The 19,017-nt window shown below is 35.2% G+C and overlaps 1 protein-coding gene across 1 annotated transcript in view; it reads right to left on the bottom strand.

Moving 5' to 3' along the window:
* The window catches only part of LOC121733691 (mucin-5AC), a 54,980-nt gene extending 36,415 nt beyond the window's left edge, over positions 1–18,565 (bottom strand). The window contains exon 1 of the mRNA XM_042124024.1: positions 18,498–18,565. The gene's annotated coding sequence lies outside the window, so the exon portion shown is untranslated. The remainder of the gene's footprint in view (positions 1–18,497) is intronic.
* Positions 18,566–19,017: the final 452 nt, after the last annotated feature.

Here is a 19,017-nt window from a genome sequence, read left to right as displayed (position 1 = left end):
TAATAACCACATAACTTTTCGAGGAAAATTTAGTAAGATTGGCAACGCCAGAATTTAGCTATTAGGTTTACTAGGTTCTTAAATTGTTGAGCTAGGTCATGAAATTTGGCCATTACTTACTACTCATTCATGAACAGAAAATATTTACATTGGTTTCGAAATAATCGAAAACATTCTTCTTTGACCGGACTATAGTACAGAATCGCCGGCAAATAGGCAAAATAGCTAAAGGATTACCCTGCCTACCTTTGAAATATGGCCGCGTTAAGTAAGCCCAGGTAATATATCGGCAATCATCTGATACGTGACCCGCATACCCTATTATCCCAGATCGAAAGGAGAGAGAGAGAGAGAGAGAGAGAGAGATCGTGAAAGACAATCACAATAAGATATATGAGAGTTCTCTGCTTATGGTAATCGCCGCTTAGTATTCCAAAGGTGAGCGGTTTTTTGGCCACTGATTTTTCATGGTTTTGGCGAAAAAAAAATGATTTTGTCTAAGGGTCAATTCAGACCGCAACGTAGATATGCATTTCTTTTGTACTGAATTTGTTTCTTGTCTTGCTATTTGCTAATCCGTCAAATCCATACAAATTTAGAAATACAAGATGTTAGTGTAAACACCGTTATCCTTGAAACCATCAAATGAGCCCGTCAAAATGAACAACTTTTTTTATGAGAACAATGCTGGGAACTCAAAAAAACCGTCTTCATACCTATACAAATTGCCGATCCGGGCATCCGTATGGGTATGAAGACGGCATTTTTTTGAGTTCTCAGCATCCATTATGGTTTCAACATTATCGACCTTTTTGTATTTTTCCTTCATCCCTTCAAACCGCGAACTATTTTCAGTCTACCAGCCACACTCTTCAAAGCCCTTTTCCTAGCAAACATTTCTTTGAGAATGACGCAAACACAAAGTATGGGTCAAGTGTATGAATTCTAGTCTCAAACGCGTTTGACGGAAAAGGAAAACGTTTCTAAATGACATCAGTTGACCTACTGAGCCGGTGTTCGGGATTATTCCAGGAGGGTTAATTTATAATGTATAGGGCCGTTCCCCAGATACGTGGATTGAAAAAGATTAAACATTTACAGACGGAACATTAATAATTTTATGTGATAATCCATACTTAATACTATAAATATGAAAGTGTGTCTGTCTGTTACCTCTTCACGCTTAAACTCAAACTCAAACTCAATCTTTTTTATTCAGAATATTTTTTTTCAAATATTCTCTGAACGTCTACATGATGCCTACCACCGGTTAAACCGCTTAAACCGCTTAACCGACTTTGATAAACTTTTTTATGCAGAAACTTGGAGTCCCGGGAAAAGACATAGGATACTTTTCATCCCGGAAAAATGTACGGTTCCCGCGCGATAAACGAATTTTGGCGCAACGGAGTTGCGGGCGTCATCTAGTCTATATAATCTTATATATAAAAATGGATTTCCAAATGTGTTAGTCGCGCTAAAACTCTAAAACGGCTGAACGGATTGGGCTGATTTTAGTCTTAAAATATTCGTAGAAATCCAGGGAATGATTTAAGGTTATACGAAGTTCACCGGGACAGCTAGTATAAATATAAAAATGGATTTTCAATTGTGTTAGTTATGCTAAAGCTCGAAAACGGCTGAACGGATTGGGCTAATTTTAGTCTTCAAATATTCGTAGAAGTCCAGGAAAGGTTTTAAAGTGATACGAATTTCACCGGGACAGCTAGTAATTCATAAATAAATAATTATTCTACTACGCATTATAAAATAATATGTGGGATGTAGTTTGATAAAATATATAGTTTGTGAACCGCAAAATGTGTGGTTCCTGTAGAATATATTGCAGAATAGAGTCTGAATTAAATATTTTTTCCATTTTGCTTATACTATAAAAGAATTTTTCAAAACGACCCATAAAGGATTTTAACGAGCTATGAAATTCTTCTTCGTCAGAAATTTTATGTCCGTAGGGCGCACTTTTTTAATTTTTCATATCAAAATTTTATTTTGCTGTCGAACTTTAAAAGTTTAACGATACATATAATAATATTCTATTCTTTTTAATTACTAAAACTAATTAAACACTCTGAATAGACGCAAATATTTTGCTTGTTACATTAGAACAGTATAAATAAATAATTTCAATTTATTTAAATTTTCGTTTGTAGTTACTTCTCTTTAGAACAGTGTACTAAATGTATAATATATTATAGGATCAATGTACCTACCGACATATTATTATAAAATCTACATAATTATTATAATATTGTGGTTAAATTATACGCCATAAATGCTAGAAGCTTTATCCGAAATATTAGTTCCTAACATAAAATTGCTTCACTTATTGCCACAGGCGCTAACTTAACATAAACCGTTAAGTCATATTCCAGCTAGTATCTGACCAAAGTTTCGGCTTCGGCTTCTGGTAAATGTCACAGCCGATGAAGAACATTCGCAAAGTTCTTCATCGGCTATTGAGTTTTCGGCTGTTGAATTTTCTTGAGTTATTTAACCGTCCAAAAGCATTCGAAATCACCTACACTAATTTTTAATTTATTTAGCAATATATACACAACAAACAGCATTCCACATTTTTACTTTAATTAATCTGGAATAGAATCTCCTAGAAAATATACAGCCGAAGGCCGAAGGGTGTTTATAACCGATTCGATTTCGGCTTCAACCAAAAATCGGCCTTCAGTGTCACGCTATATGCAACAAACTTAAGCTAACAAGTGTCTGTCGCGGTTTTAATACAGTACATCAAAGTGTGCCATCGCTCATACATTTTAATGTGCATTTAATAAGGCGCCTGGGTAAAAAATAGTATTTTTAGGTAGCGATTGCCAAATTATACTCATAAGGGTCAATTCAGACCGCAACGTGACGCGTAGATGCATTTCTTTTGTATGGATTTAACAGATTTGCAATTGAAATCTGTCAATTCAGTACAAATTCAGAAATGGATCTGCGCGTCGCGTTGCGATCTGAATTAGCAACCCCCAAGGGTCAGTCTGATACGCGACGTGGCGCTGCATTTATTAAGATAAAGATAATTACTTAATTAACATTATACACTACACAAAAACTGCTTTAAACAAGACCGGCACACTACTCTGCCAGACGACACAATATTTTTTTGTTGCCAGAACGGCGCGCCACGCAAACAGTGCAGCTTGAAATACGAATTCTGGTAAAACAGTGTGAGTCTTCTTGTGCAACAAAATATAGTTTAACTAACTGTTGCCCGCGACTTTGTCCGCGTGGACTTTAGTTTATAGCGCGCGATGTCAACAAAATTGGTGTCAAAAGCTTTTATAAAAAAAACCCTGGTACCCCTTAAATCAATACAGCTGTGCAGTGTGCACACAATAAGTACTTCATTTTTTATATTAAACTTTATATTTTATGCCAAATTTTAAAGCATATTTAGCCCCCCAATTACACAACTTTACCCATAAACTATTTATCATTGATAGGTTTAGCCCCAATTTCACCAACGTCTGTTAGTGTTAACAGCTTGTTAAAATGTCCTGTCTTCTCTTTCATTCGTATGAAAAACGAAACAGCTAACATGATACTAATTCGAGCATTAACTTTAACAGTCGTTGGTGAAATTTGGTCTTAAGGTTACGTCACTGCCTGCACAGATAAAGTACTGAGTTAATACCGTAGAATAGATATAACAATCGAAAAAAATCGAGACTTAAATGTAAGATGATACCACCTCTTATAGAAAGGCTTTTGAGCAAGCGTCAGCGCGATGTAGAAGTCGCACGGCGCCATCTATTATGAATTTTTTGAACAAATTTACGACCCTTACAACCCTTTTTTCCAGTAAAAAAGTAGCCTATGTCCTTTCTCAGGCTTTAGAATATCTGTATACAAATTTCATTACAATCGGTTCGGTAGTTTTGGCGTTTGGCGTGAAAGCGAGACTGACAGACAGACAGACAGAGATACTTTCGCATTTATAATATTAGTATAGATTATGTGCACACTGCACAGCTGTTTTTGGGTATTTTGATTCATTAAGGGCCGCGCTACACCGGAATGGCAGCGGCGAGGCGAGCACTTTCAGCGCTGCCATTCCGGTGTAGCGCGGCCCTAAGAGGGGTACAACTTACCAGGGTTTTAAAAAGTTTTTAAATTTGACACAAATTTTGTTGACACCGCGCGCTATAAACTAAAGTCGACGCGGACGAAGTCGCGGGCAACAGCTAGTTATGAATAAAAACAATAATATATAATAAAGTAGGTATGATTAGTTCTGTTACAATAATGAAGTAAAAAATAAAACGCCATCTGTTTTCATATATTAGAATTAAAATGTTGATTGCATTGATATATTTTCTGGATGGAATATAGGCCAACACGGTACACTCGAACTCCTTAGAAATGCAGTAGGAGTTCTATAAGATAAGATAGATTGATTATTATTATACCAAGTGATATGAGAAATGAAGAATATTATTAAACATAATATTCTAACGTATTAAAAACTATAAACAAAAACATAATAACTAATAAGTATGATTAGTTCTATGTTACAATGAAGTAAAAAATAAAACGCCATCTGTTGAATCGTATTAGAACTAAAATGTTCATTGCATCGATATATTTCTGGATTTTTTATAATATTATACATAAAATATATTTAAGATTTTTGAAATATTATTTTAATACACATCCAAGACCCAGGAACATTGAAAACTTTTTGTTCCGCCTGCGGGACTCGAACCCAGGACCCCCGGGATGAGCGCTGGCCACGCGCAATGCGAATTAATTTTCATCGATATTTTCATGGAAATAAGATATTTTCCCACATCAAAATGTAGCCTATGTCCTTTCTCAGACTCTAGAATAACTGTGTACAAAATTTCATTGCAATCGGTTCAGTAGTTTTGGCGTGAAAGCGAGACAGACAGACAGACAGAGATACTTTCGCATTTATAATATTAGTATAGAGTATAGATTTTGAGACAATATTGCAGCTGCGTCGCGACGTAAAAAGTTGTGCTCTTACTACATAACAGTAGCAAATATAACTGTATCCCAAGTAACCCACAGACAGCCGTAACAAAAACCTCCATTGACGATTTCTGGTCTCATTTTTTGACGGGAAGCCAACGGGACTTGTAAAAACTGATAATGACGAAATAAAAACAAAACTCGCAGCATCGGTAGATCGACAAGAATTACTTTTATCTTTCGTTTCGAATTATAAAAAGCAGTCGTGATTCCATTACTTGGTTCGTAGTTTTTTCAATTGAACCACCGTAGAAATAGGTAAGCGTAGGGCTGTCAATAATTGAAATTGAAAAATCCATACTATCATAATATGCGAAAGTCTGTCTGTTACCTCTTCACACCGAAACCGCTGAACTGATTTTAAATACTTTGAGTCCCGGAAAAGGGCATAGGAAACGTTTCAACCCGGAAAATGTGTGTTATTAATAATAAATAAATAAAGTACGTAAAGTAACGTAACGATAGGTACTTGTGTAAAATCTGAATAAACTCCCGTCCAAAAACTTCTCATGGGCAATAATATAATAATTAGATAAATCAAATAAAATGAACGAAAAGTAAACGTTAAATAATGGGAAAATATAGAAAAGTTCAAGTATTACAAAAAGTTATAGTATTACAACTTATTATAAATATGTTTTTTTTTTTAATATAAGGTCTTAATGAAGTTGTTAACATTTCAGCTTGCATAGAGCCACGTGAAAAAAACAACCAGAGAACTGTTCGATGGTAAAAAATTCAAAAGATAGAACTTGAATTTCAAATATTTATTCCGTTGGATTTTTTCAATCAATCGTAAATTCTGAGTTGAAAATTGTGAGTTCTATTGAGCTTTTGTTCTCTCGAACGATTGCTCAAAGAGATTCGAAATTTAATTTTACACAAATAATATTATAGTTAAATATATCATAATAGTGACATTTTTATAGGTCAACTTACTTTAAATAATAATGTTTTCTGCTATCATTCGACTAGAGTATTAGTTTTTTATCGCACACAAAACAATTTAAAATAACTTAGAACCTCTTACTTCAGTCGGTTAACAAACATATTCGTAATACAAGTTCTCTCTTAAAAGCAAAAATATTAAAACAGAAGTTTATCGAAATCGTTAACCCTAATGTGAGCAAGTCATCCCGTAGGCTAAGCCTGTCCTTATTGCTCCAATGGAACCAGCACTATATAGGAGACAGATAGCTGTTGTTTGTCGTAAAATATTTAGTTGCAGTCAGGCTGGGATATAGCTGCAACATTTTAGCTCGCAGTTCGGACATGAGATATGAGAATATTACACGAAACATTTAGTACATTTATCTAACTGATATTGCTCAAACATTTTCTGTATGAATATAAAGTTTCATTAATAAAATGATAAATAACAATAATTTAACTATAATTTCTTCAAAATTGGGCTTAGTGACAAAGGCTGGTGTTATTAAAACCAGGCCAGAAGTAATGTTAAAATGCACTATTGAGAACAGTGATAGATCTCTTCCTATCCTAGTAGGAAAATGATGTGCAAGTCAATTTTTTTACATAGCCATTAGCCATCTGATAAACCATGACAGCTGTGCGTCTATTATAATTGTCTACGCCACTGGATCACAGTGGCTCTAAAGAATATTTAATTAAAAAATACCAGAAGTAATGTTAAAATGCACTGTTGAGAACAGTGATAGATCTCTTCCTATCCTAGTAGGAAAATGATGTGCAAGTCAATTTTTTTACATAGCCATTAGCCATCTGATAAACCATGATAGCTGTGCGTCTATTATAATTGTCTACACCACTGGATCACAGTGGCTCTAAAGAATAAAATATTGAAAAAATACGTTAATATTATGTCAATACATTCCCGCCTAGGCATACATTCACAGAACAATCACGAATCAGAAAGGATTCAAACGTCCTGAAGGGCCTTAGGAACTCCTTAACACTTTCAAAATGAGCTCCTCTAAATGCGAAGTCCTGATGTTTGTGAAGTGCAAACTTGTTCGCAGCAAACTTTGCTCTACATGTCATAGGTATATTACGAGGATTATTCAGGGAAGTTTTGTAGTAAACATTTACGACTTCGTACTACGTGCTAAGCATCTTTTCCTGCAATGGGTATGTGCATAATCCATTACGAAGAGGTGCGATAATTTTAACCCCCAGAATGAACTATGTACAACTATTGCATCGTCTTTTCCTACTTTTGTGGAATTGGTTAAAGTGAGAGTTTAACCCATTACGAAGGGGTGAATAACTTTTTAAAGAACAATCTCCTCAGAAGTATATACTGAAAAATATGTAAAAATGAGAAAGCAATTTAGTCTCTCTGAAAAGTAATGGTCCTAAATTAAATGTTTCACCCTGTTTCACCCATTGCTTTGCTTAATTTGTTTTTAACGAAGGAGACACTGACAAATATTTGAATTTAATTTTATAATTAAATCACCGAGGTTTTTGTTAAGCCAATTAATTATACTAGAAAAATATAATAATACTAGATGACGCCCGCAACTCCGTTGCGCCAAAATTAGTTCATTGCGCGGGAACCGTACATTTTTCCGGGATAAAAAGTGTCCTATGTCCTTTCCCGGGACTCAAAGTATCTCCATACCCAGCAAAATCGATTGAGCGGTTTGGGCATAAAGAGGCGACAGACAGACAGACACACTTTCGCATTTATAATATTATTACCGATTAGTATGAAATTGTGGATATGGATTATAGCGAATAAGTGCTGTGGTTATAGACTTACTTATACTAAAATGAAATATAACAATTTATGTAAACCACCGAAAAATGTAAATATTTAAAAGCAAAGTAGTGTAGTTTAATTAAAATAAGAGATAACTCAAACTCAAATGTTGGAACGCATAATGTAAGCTGCTGCAATGCAGGTTATAAAAATTGGGTCAGACGAACAGTATTTCAGGCTCCGCCATCTAACAAAATAAATGGCCATCTTAGAAGAATATCGATGGCACGACACGTCCAATTTGTCTTTGCATAGAAATGAAGCTCCGCTGAATATACGCCATGATATAATTTCTCCCTCGAGGACCATTCTTTTGGAGTTTATCAGATGTTTCAACGTAAACGTTTTTCCAAGTCAAACTTCGAGCAACTCGGTGTTTGATGGATCAAAACTTCTCATATCGTGAAGTTCATAATGCCTTTTGTAACATTTAATATCGAATTAAACTTTTTGTACCTAAATTAAATGTATGAGATCCCCTTTGACGTGATGACTGCCGTTTCCATTATTCCCATCGGACGTGACAGAACGAGTTTCGTCAATTTCAGAGGACATGTTCTAATTTTTGACTGGAAGTTCAGTAACAATAGAACGTACTATTTTTCGAATTAAAAACTACGTAAAATAAATTAGTTTTTTTTTATTATGTACTAGATGACGCCCGCAACTCCGTTGCGCCAGAATTCGTTTATCGCGCGGGAACCGTACATTTTTCTGGAACAAAAAGTATCCTATGTCCTTTCCCGGGACTCAAAGTATCTCCATGCCAAATTTCAGCAAAATCGGTTCTGCGGTTTGGGCGTGAAGAGGTAACAGACAGACAGACAGACACCCTTTCGCATTTATAATATTAGGGGAACTATATTTTCTATCACCAAAATTTATATTTGTCATCAAGTTGTATCACCTAATAAATAGATCGCCACGAAATATTTTCGTTCTCAGATAAACAAAAATTGTTCCCAGGTATGAATTATCAAATTAATGTTAATATATGTGTAAAATAAAAGATCGATAACCAATAAAATTATATTGCATTACATAAATATAAACTTCGTTCTTATAATAACAGTTTTGTTACTTATATAATAGCTCTGTGCTCAGAATGGTAGATCTGTCACCAAATAAATCGATTATCGATCCCTGACTGCGACTCCTTTTTATTTGATATTTTGTCACCAATACAGTAGTAACATTTTATTTCGTTCAGATATTAAATTAATAGTATTCGTTACCAATTTAATACATCAATTTATAATTTTAATGAAAAAATGATCAAAGGGGCGGAGACAAATTGGCGCGCTTTAAAAATTGACCAATCCGGCCTCAACGATGGGTAGTAGGTAACTAGGTTCGATTTTTTTTTTATTATTTTAACTTTAATTAAGTGTTTTATCTACTATTCTGCTAGCCATAAGCCAGCTATTTTAAACCAGCGCTGATTGTTCAGTGGTAATTATTTTAAACAATAAATATTGTTTATTTTGACTTTAATTGTTTTATTTACTACTCTGCTAAAAATTTTATTTAAATATAATTTATACTACCAGTGGAAATTTAGAACCTTGGGAGTCTAGTTAAGTAGCAGAATCTTTTGGTTGAAACGATGATGACAACCCTAATTTTTTATTTGAACTTAATGCAATTTTCTAGTAACATAATATGATTTATTGGTGATCTCTTTAAATTGGTTTGCTTAAATACTTATTAGGACACACCTATTATAATACATACAAAAACATTTATTTGGTACTAGACCTTATATCTCAGGATTTTAGGTGATTTATTGTGGAACTGATTTTGCATTGTTTGGTGACTACATTTTGGTGACAGATCTACTATTTTGAGGACAAACCCTATTATTTAAGAAACACAAAACTAATTAAATTGGTGATAGCTTAAATGATACCCTAATATTAGTATGGATAGTATGGATGTAATTTGGGGCCGTCTATGGGCTTTTCGTCCATATCCCTTTTTTAATTTTTTTAATATCCTTTTTCCTAAAATAAATTAGTTCATTTAAACAAAAAACTCTGTTGTTGACTGGATAATTTTCAAGACACCTAAAACTTAAAAAATGCTTTTATTTAGGAGACCCAAAACCTGTAGCTAATAAGCTTAAGAGAAAAACATGAAAAGTAAGTGAGGCTGTAGATATTTAGGAGCTACATTACGTAACTGTTCCCAATTCCTAAAATCTAGTTCCTACATTATGACGACGCAATAACATTACCTATACCATATACCAATTATTGGGAATGCGCTGCAGCCGAAATAGGTTATCGGAAATGCTAATCAGAATCCGATACAATTTTGTAAGGTTATTTGACGATGGCTTGAAAGCGCATATGAATATCTACATATTTTCGTTCTATTTTATAAAGTAAAGTAAATAAAGTAAAGAGCGTCCGTGGCCAGGGTAGACCTTTGGTTCGCACTCTTAGAGGGTGCAGGTTCGAACCCGGGTGGAGGCGTGTACCTATGAGACATTTTTCAATCTCAAGTACATAATACGGACGCTCGTACGGTGAAGGAAAACATCGTGAGGAAACCCGCACATAGTTGGTCCCAGATGTATTGACTAGTTCTTTCCTCTGGACTAGGCCGACTATGATGCGAGAATGCCGTATGCGCTTGGGCAACCATACGGACATTTAAAAAATCTTGTCCCAGGCACTACAGTATTTGAGGAGTGGTTACTTCGCTCTGAAAAATACTGTATAAATCATCCATAGCGGATGTAAAGGCCTAGTAATTTATAAAGTATCTAGACGATACTCGTTACTCTGTTGCTTCAAAATTGGTGGCGTGGGAACAGATCATTTTTCAGGATTAGTAATAAACGTATATCTTTCTATGGCTCAAAATATCTCCACTACTCTAAAAACCTAAATTTCATCGACATCGGTACAGCTCTTTAACCATTGATTTGCCTTTATTTGTAATAACTGAAGACGTTTGTGGATGAAGCAGGCAAGTAACAGTTAAAAACTTGCCGTTCTGCGGTTAAGGTGACGCCGCGTTAAAGTGAAAAATCGTTTTGGATATGTTTTAGATCGCTTTTTTTTCTATATTTCATATAAGCATTGTGGCTTATTATAGTGGCCAAATTATAGTGTATGCTTGAACTAATCTATGTACAAATTTTAGAAGCTTAAGTCACTCTCCTCTGTTGGCAAAATTAGAATCCATGTTTTAATAAAGGTCTTTTTGATTAATTATTATGTGTTATAAAAGTTGACCAATCGTGTTATGCTATGGGTAATTCAAAGACAAAGACATGATGAATACTGACAATGAACTTTAACTTTAGAAAAAATGTATATCGCTGCCAATTTATCAAGGCGTCACCTTGAATGGAGGCTTTAGGGCCGGGAAAATTATTTGAAATAAAAAAACTATAGATTTTTTGTGTAGATATACGAAGCAGATGATGAAGTAGATAAGTTACGGCATGTTCAAATTGTAAGGAAAAAATGAGTAATTATTGTCCTTATGGTATAAACTCACGAAGATAAAAAACAAACAGCAGACACACTCGCATTTACAATAATTATTGTATGGAGGCTACGATTGTTTATTATTCGTACTTAGTATAAGAGACCTGTATTAGGAAAATTACTTTCAGTTTTTTTTTTTTATGAAATAAGGGGTCAAACGAGCAAACGGGTCAATTGATGGAAAGCAACTTCCGTCGCCCATGGACACTCGCAGCATCAGAAGAGCTGCAAGTGCGTTGCCGGCCTTTTAAGAGGGCATAGGGTAATAGGGGAGGGTAGGGAAGGGAAGGGAATAGTTGAGGGTAGGGAAGGGAATAGGGTAGGGGTTAGGGGATTGGGCCTCCGGTAAACTCACTCACTCGGCGAAACACAGCGCAAGCGTTGTTTCACACCGGTTTTCTGTGAGAACGTGGTATTTATCCGGTCGAGCCGGCCCATTCGTGCCAAAGCATGGCTCTCCCGCGTATAAATTTTGTGACACTTTGATAAATTTATTTGATGTGTTTCAGTGATGTTGCGCCACGAATCGTCAATCGCCATAAACCGAGTCCATGTACTTTCCCTTTATCGGGCCCGCAGCGACGGAGCACATTTACATGTAATTTAATTACCGCGAATGTATTGTTCTGTATTAATTTCGAAACTTGCGAATTGCATGCGGTCTGTATAAAATGATACCGCTTTTATTTTTCTGCTAATATGAAATGTGCAACGTACATAGCCATAACTTACGCTTCAATATCATCTATACAGGGTGTAACAAAAATAAGTGATAATATTTTAGGGTGTGTACGTGTTCCTTGTAGAGAGTTCACTGTGAAAGTAGCAGCGCTGAAAGACCAACATTTTTTTTTCACTTTTGTATGGGAAAACTCGTGACGCTCAGGCCCTTGCCCATACAAAAGTGAAATTTTTTTTTCGTCTTTCAGCGCTGCTAGTTTCACAGTGAACTCTCTACAAGGAACACGTACACACCCTAAAGTATTATCACTTATTTTTGTTACACACTGTATATATAAAAATGGATTTTTAATTGTATTAGTAACGCTAAAACTCGGAAACGGCTGAACGGATTGGGCTAATTTTAGTCTTAAAATATTCGTAGAAGTCCAGGGAAGGTTTTAAAGTGACACGAAGTTCACCTGGACAGCGTAGTAAAAATATTTCTATAATAATAATTTTATTAGCAGTAGCTAGCAGCATAGTATAATAAGGAGATACAATTATAATTAATTTATTCATATTCAATAAGTTGCAAAACTACTGGACTGATTTTCATGGGCACATATTATTTGAATAATAATATACTTTATTGCATTCCACAAAATTATACAAGAAAACAGTAAAAGCTGAAAAAGACAACACAATTCTGGCGGCCTTATCGCTCAATAGCGATATACTTCCAGGCAATCTTACGAGTACATTGATATTAAGATAACTTAAAAACGAGTGGCTTAACTCAACTTTTTTTAACATAGGTTAGAGGAGAAAGCATGTATAATATGTATTTTTGTGGTGCCAAAAACCTGGTTTCGGATTACTTTGCAACCGAAAATAGCTGATATTTTTATAGATTGTCCTTACAATCTATAAAAATATCAGCTATTATAAGTTATGAGATCTCCACAAGCTAAACTTTTAAAAATTGACACTAATATTCATATCAGCCTATAGTCTTCCACTGCTGGACATAGGCCTCTCTCAATGAACGCCAAGACGACCGATCTGCTGCTACTCGCATCCAACATGGGCCTGTAACTAAGCGAAGATCGTCGTCCCACCTAGTTGGAGGTCGACCTACACCCCGATTTCCCAGCCTTGATCTCCATTCCAGAGTAAGTTTACTCCAGCGATCGTCTGTTCTTCGAGCTACGTGACCAGCCCAGTTCCACTTCAGCGTACTGATTCTCTGCACTATGTCGGTGACTTTAGTTCTTTGACGAATTGTTTCATTTCGAAGCTTATCCGCCAAAGAAACTCCGAGCATAGCGCGCTCCATAGCACGCTGAGCGACGGAAAACTTACGAGCTAGCTAGACACTAATATTAAGTACGAAGAGAATATTTTCCGAACATTTTCCATACAAATAAAAATAAAAATAAATAAAAAAAATATATCCACAGCCGAACATTTAACCTCCTCCTTTTTGGAAGTCGGTTAAAAATACTCTCTCATTAAGCCTTAATGCAGTTTCCGACTAATTTGGAGAGCCAATACACACGTTATTGATTAAGTTATTTAGTAGTTTGGAAACTATTCCCCCCGATCCCGAACATGCAATTTTCAATTAATTGTTTACATATTAATCAAGTTTTGTCGATATTTGCATTTATAATATTACTAACAAGAGAATTCCTATTGCATCTGTTTTGGTATAAAGATAAGTATGAGCTAAAGTCTGTCCGTCTTTCTTTCATTTTTCGGGATTGTGTGGAAATGTGGGGTTAAGAGTTTGAACTAAAACTGTACCCGGTACTCAGATCTCGGTCATGAAGAAGCGAAAAATGAAAATTCTAATTAAACTAAAAACTTAGAAGCTTAATATCGTACGGAGACATTCGTATGCGAGTCTGACTAGCACTTGGTACTTATTTATGACATACAGTGATAATATGACATAAAAGCAACTGACAGTAAGATCAAAGGTGCTTTAGGCTGCGTTTCCACCGGAGATGAGCTAAGCTGCGTTGCGAGGAATGTGTTTGACAAGAACCAATAGAATCGTTGCGCTGAACGTGGTCAGGCAAATGAAGCGTTTCTATTGGTTCTCAAAAATACATTCCTCGCAACTCAGCTTAGCTCAGCTCCGGTGGAAACGCAGCCTTAGACTCAGAATTAACCTTCTAAAGTTAATAACGGTATGGAGCCATTCTTACAAATCCGCCATTCCATTTATGACAACATCTTCTTATATATAAAATTCTCGTGTCACAAATCACAATGTTAGTTACAATACTCCTCCGAAACGACTTTATTGATTTTTTCCCAAATTTTATATGCATAATATTAAGTAGGTCTGAGAATCGGCTACTGGGTACTTTTTATATTGATAAGTTCATTTGTTGAATAAATTATTACAACTCGAGAGTCGAGACCGACGGCGACCATTTTTTGTCCGACGGGATAACGATGGACGTTGCCATGGTGACGTACTTGTCACTCACTTCAATAAAATTATGGGCGAAATTAATAATATTGTTTATTATAATAAAATATCACTTGGCGAAATACTTTAGATGGCAAAACAACGTTTGCCGGGACAGCAAACAGTACATTGATAAATTGATAATTTTATCATACAAACAGCTGACAGTAAGATCAACGGGACTTAAAGCACTAGTCAATTTGTGAACAATTATCAAGTTTTGTGTGAATCCCACAATACAATCCGGTCAGAGAAATATGCTAAGTGTCATTGTTGTAAGTAAACAGTTGTAAGTCTTTCTAATACACACTGGTATTTGCATAAAGTTATAATGAGTCAGTTTCACAGAGAAGTGTGTTAGTATGACTTACATGAGTGGAGGAAATTAGGCAGCGCATGTTTTGAGTGTGTACAATGATGCACCACGATTTCAAAAGGTTTTATAAATATTAATATATTTTAATTCCATTACTCCTTAATAAGACGTTTCGAAGTTTGTTCATATTATTGTTCAAAAAATCAAAACCCATAGGTACTTGTGATCTATAATTTTTGAAAATGTCATTATCCAATAGAATTCATATTTTTATCAGTCATTTGCTTTCATAAAACTTACGAACATTTTAAGTTACTTTACTATCTCATCTCAAGAGACACTAATAAAACATTATTTTATTTATTTACGAATATTTGTATCCTATTTGAAACTAATTCCAAGTCGGTAAACGCTAAAATATGGTGTTACAGAAACAAAATAAAGAAACTTAAATCATTAAGTTGCAGTTCATTTATCCGGCAACTGCAGTGACGTTAGCAACGAAATGAAGTTAGCTACGAAACAAAATACAAGCCAGGTGATCCGATGTGGAAGTTATTTTAAAGTTTTAAAACTAATTATTGTGTATTCCTCCGTCTGAAGAAAATAAGGTTTTCTTAATTACATTTATATTAAGTTTACCTATGAATAACGAAACTTTGGTCGAAGGAACAAAATTGCATCTAAATTTGTTAAGTGATTTAAACGTAAAATGTAACAAATAGATTGACACATTTTCTCATAAACAGTGAAACCACTGCAGCTACGGTTTTAAATAAGAATTGCAAAAGATAGAGCGGCTAGGTATACGTCAGCAGTTAATGTTTTAATATTAATTATGTGTCTACAAGCCACTAAATGCACTAGATATTGATATATTAATACAGTTCTGCTTGTATTTGTCTGGAAACATCTGTCTGGAAAAAATTTGAAACGTCACATGACAGTCGTAGATAGTGGACCTTGGATAGTCATAACTCATAAACATAATAAATTATAGAGCAGTTTTCCACTTTTTTGATAAAAGGTGCGAGTTCTTACGCCACGCCGCGCGCCGCCCCGATTCATTTCGCCGGTTAAGCTCCCGCACCGGTAGCACCTCTGAACAGGGTAGCACAGAATATAATATAAGAGTACTCCGCCGGTAGTAGGCATCATAGTATTCGTAAACTTTCCGAAATAATTACTTTATTACTAATTCGGAAATACAACTTTTTTAATTTATTTTATACGGTTATATCTCTTCAGAAAGAGAAAATATTACAGTCTTAATAAAGTCCTACACGAGAATTCCCTAGTTCCCTATTTCTCTTTCATCTGTAATTACTTTTTTCGCGTCTCCAACTTTTGCCATCAAAGTTTTGAGACGGTCGTTTGCATTTCATAAATCCGCTCTATAATATTATTTCGCTTTGAGGATTAAGTTTATTCCTAAAATATAAACTATTGATTTTCGATGTTTAGAAGTATGAATTTGAATTTGCTAAAACTTAGAACTTTTAGTTTGTTTGACGCTTCGATAGACTCTATCTATAACCATATCCATACCAATATTACTAGCTATTTGACCGAGCTTCGCTCGGTATTCGATAAAACACGAATAAATTAATGACATTTTCTAAAAATGATTCCTAGCTAGATCGATTTATCGCCCCCGAAATCCCTATATACTAAATTTCATGAAAATCGTTGGAGCCGATTACGAGATTCCAATTATATATATACAAGAATTGCTCGTTTAAAGATATAAGATAAATGCTAAAGTCTGTCTGCCTGTCTCTTTGTTACCTCTTCACGCCAAAACCGCTGAACCGATCTTGCTGAAATTTGGTATGGATATACTGTGAGTTTCGGAAAAGGACAGGATACTTTTTATCCCGGAAAAATGTACGGTTCTCGTGCGATAAACGAATTTTGGCGCAACGGGGTTGCGGGTGTTATTTGGTACCTCTGTATGCACAAAGACCTTGCGTTATTTACTCAAATACACTAACCCAAATCCCATAATATGTATATTTAAATACTAAAGGGGAGTCTGATGTGCGCCTACCATGCGCATAACGAGAAAATTTTGTCTACATGTTTTCTGGATGTTTCATGGCTTGTCTCTTCATCTCTATCAATCTCGTCAAATCTATCAACATAATGTCAAAAAATGATTTTAACATTATGTCGATATCGACAATATAACTACACTCGAGACCGAGAGTGGGATATCTCGTTGTACGCGCATGCTAGACGCAATGACCTAGAGGTCATTGCGTCTAGCATGCGACGTAATGTGTTCGCGCAGAGATTTTGTTTTTGGGTGGGAACCGTACATTTTTTGTGATAAAAACTACCTTATGTCCTTTCCTAGGAATCCTATGATGATATTATGATGATAGTTTCTAAACTATCATCATAATATCATCATAGGATTCCTAGGAAAGGACATAAGGTAGTTTCTAAACTATCATCATAATATCATCATAGGATTCCTAGGAAAGGACATAAGGTAGTTTTTATCACAAAAAATGTACGGTTCCCACCCAAAAAGAAAATCTCTGCGCGAACACATTGCGTTCAACATCTTGTTAATATCTATTGATAATGTTATAGGTTCCTTATTTATACGAGAAATATAGTTTTTATTATTCGTAGGAGAAATATGAAAGTTTTCTTATATCCACAACCAAACATAGATCAGCCTTTTTTGGAGTCAGTTAAAAAGAAAAAACGCGCATAATACAATACGCAAAAATATGGAGCGGTGACCAAAATTATAATACTTTCTTTGAGTTTACGCGTAAAATAATATCTTCATACAATAACGGTAAACGCTTTGAACTAAAACGGTAAATACCATCGCTGGTCTGTTGTTAGCCACTTACACTTGAATTATAACGCTAATAATAATGTATACTATAGTATAAATGCGAAAGGGTTCTGTATGTGTCTTTTTTTATGAAATAAGGGGACAAACGAGCAAACGGGTCACCTGATGGAAAGCAACTTCCGTCGTCCATGGACACTCGTAGCATCAGAAGAGCTGCAGGTGCGTTCGCGGCCTTTTAATAGGGAATAGGGTAATAGGGGAGGGTAGGGAAGGGAAGGGATGGGAAGGGAATAGGAGAGGGTAGGGAAGGGAAAGGGTAGGGGATTGGGCCTCCCGTAAACTCACTCACTCGGCGAAACACAGCGCAAGCGCTGTTTTACGCCGGTTTTCTGTGAGAACGTGGTATTTCTCCGGTCAAGCCGGCCCATTTGTGCCGAAGCATGGCTCTCCCACGTATAGCATGTCTATCTGTATGTTGCATCTTGCGGTATAGTGACTAAACTGATTTTAATGAGGTATGAAGGAATGTTTGCACCGCGGCAAAATGAATGGTTCCTGTATGATAAACTATGTTGTGAACTTCTTTAATAATAATCATAATTCGTCGATAAGTGATTTTCTATTCTCTCTACACAATTTTCATTAAATTTTAAAAATAGTCGGCTAAAAGCTCACAAAAGCTAATAAAAAACCGGCTAAAATTAAATATTTAATATTAACCTAACCTTAACTTTATATTTAACATTAAAAATTAAAAAAACGTGGACCTAAGAAATTATAAAAAATTACAAATTGATCATTGGAAAACTTCGAGAAAAAGCTTCTGAGCTTTTTTAACTATATCAACATAAATACAACAATTTATTTATAACTATAATTTCTATACAACGACCATAGTATTATAGTAAATATTAAAAAAAATTATAACAACTTACCGAAGAAATTTTCGTTTGAAAGTTAATACATTTCCTTAGCACAACACAAACGCGGCCAGAATCGTGTGAACGCGGCGAGAGACTGAGCGACGTAGAGCTCCCAACGATAGAGCTCGTCCAGAATCACCTTTATAGAGACCTTTATTTCAATCGCATAAAGTTCAATTTTGGTTAAACTCTAGCAAAAGAGGTATCGTTCGTAGTTTTTTCACCTGGAGAGAGACCTTAAAACTAAACAGCATAGGGTTCAATTTAATTAGAAATTCTAGCTAAACAGACTGGTGGTTTAGTTTTTTGTGTCCAACAGGACCTTATCTCATTGGGATAAGGGTTATTTTAAACTTTAAGGCTCTCTGGAGGTATACTTTCTGTCCCAGGAGATGTTGGCGATTTGTCAGCGGGACAACCGTTTACATACACGATTAGACAACGTTTAGGACTTAGCCCAGTAAGGTCCACTTGCGCAGATCCAGGTTAAAGTTAATACCGGGTTAAATAGTGTGTTATCTCATACATTCTT

Source organism: Aricia agestis, chromosome 14, assembly GCF_905147365.1.
Source record: "Aricia agestis chromosome 14, ilAriAges1.1, whole genome shotgun sequence".
In the NCBI taxonomy this organism is placed as follows: Eukaryota; Metazoa; Arthropoda; class Insecta; order Lepidoptera; family Lycaenidae; genus Aricia; species Aricia agestis.
This window is presented reverse-complemented; position numbering and strand designations above follow the sequence as displayed.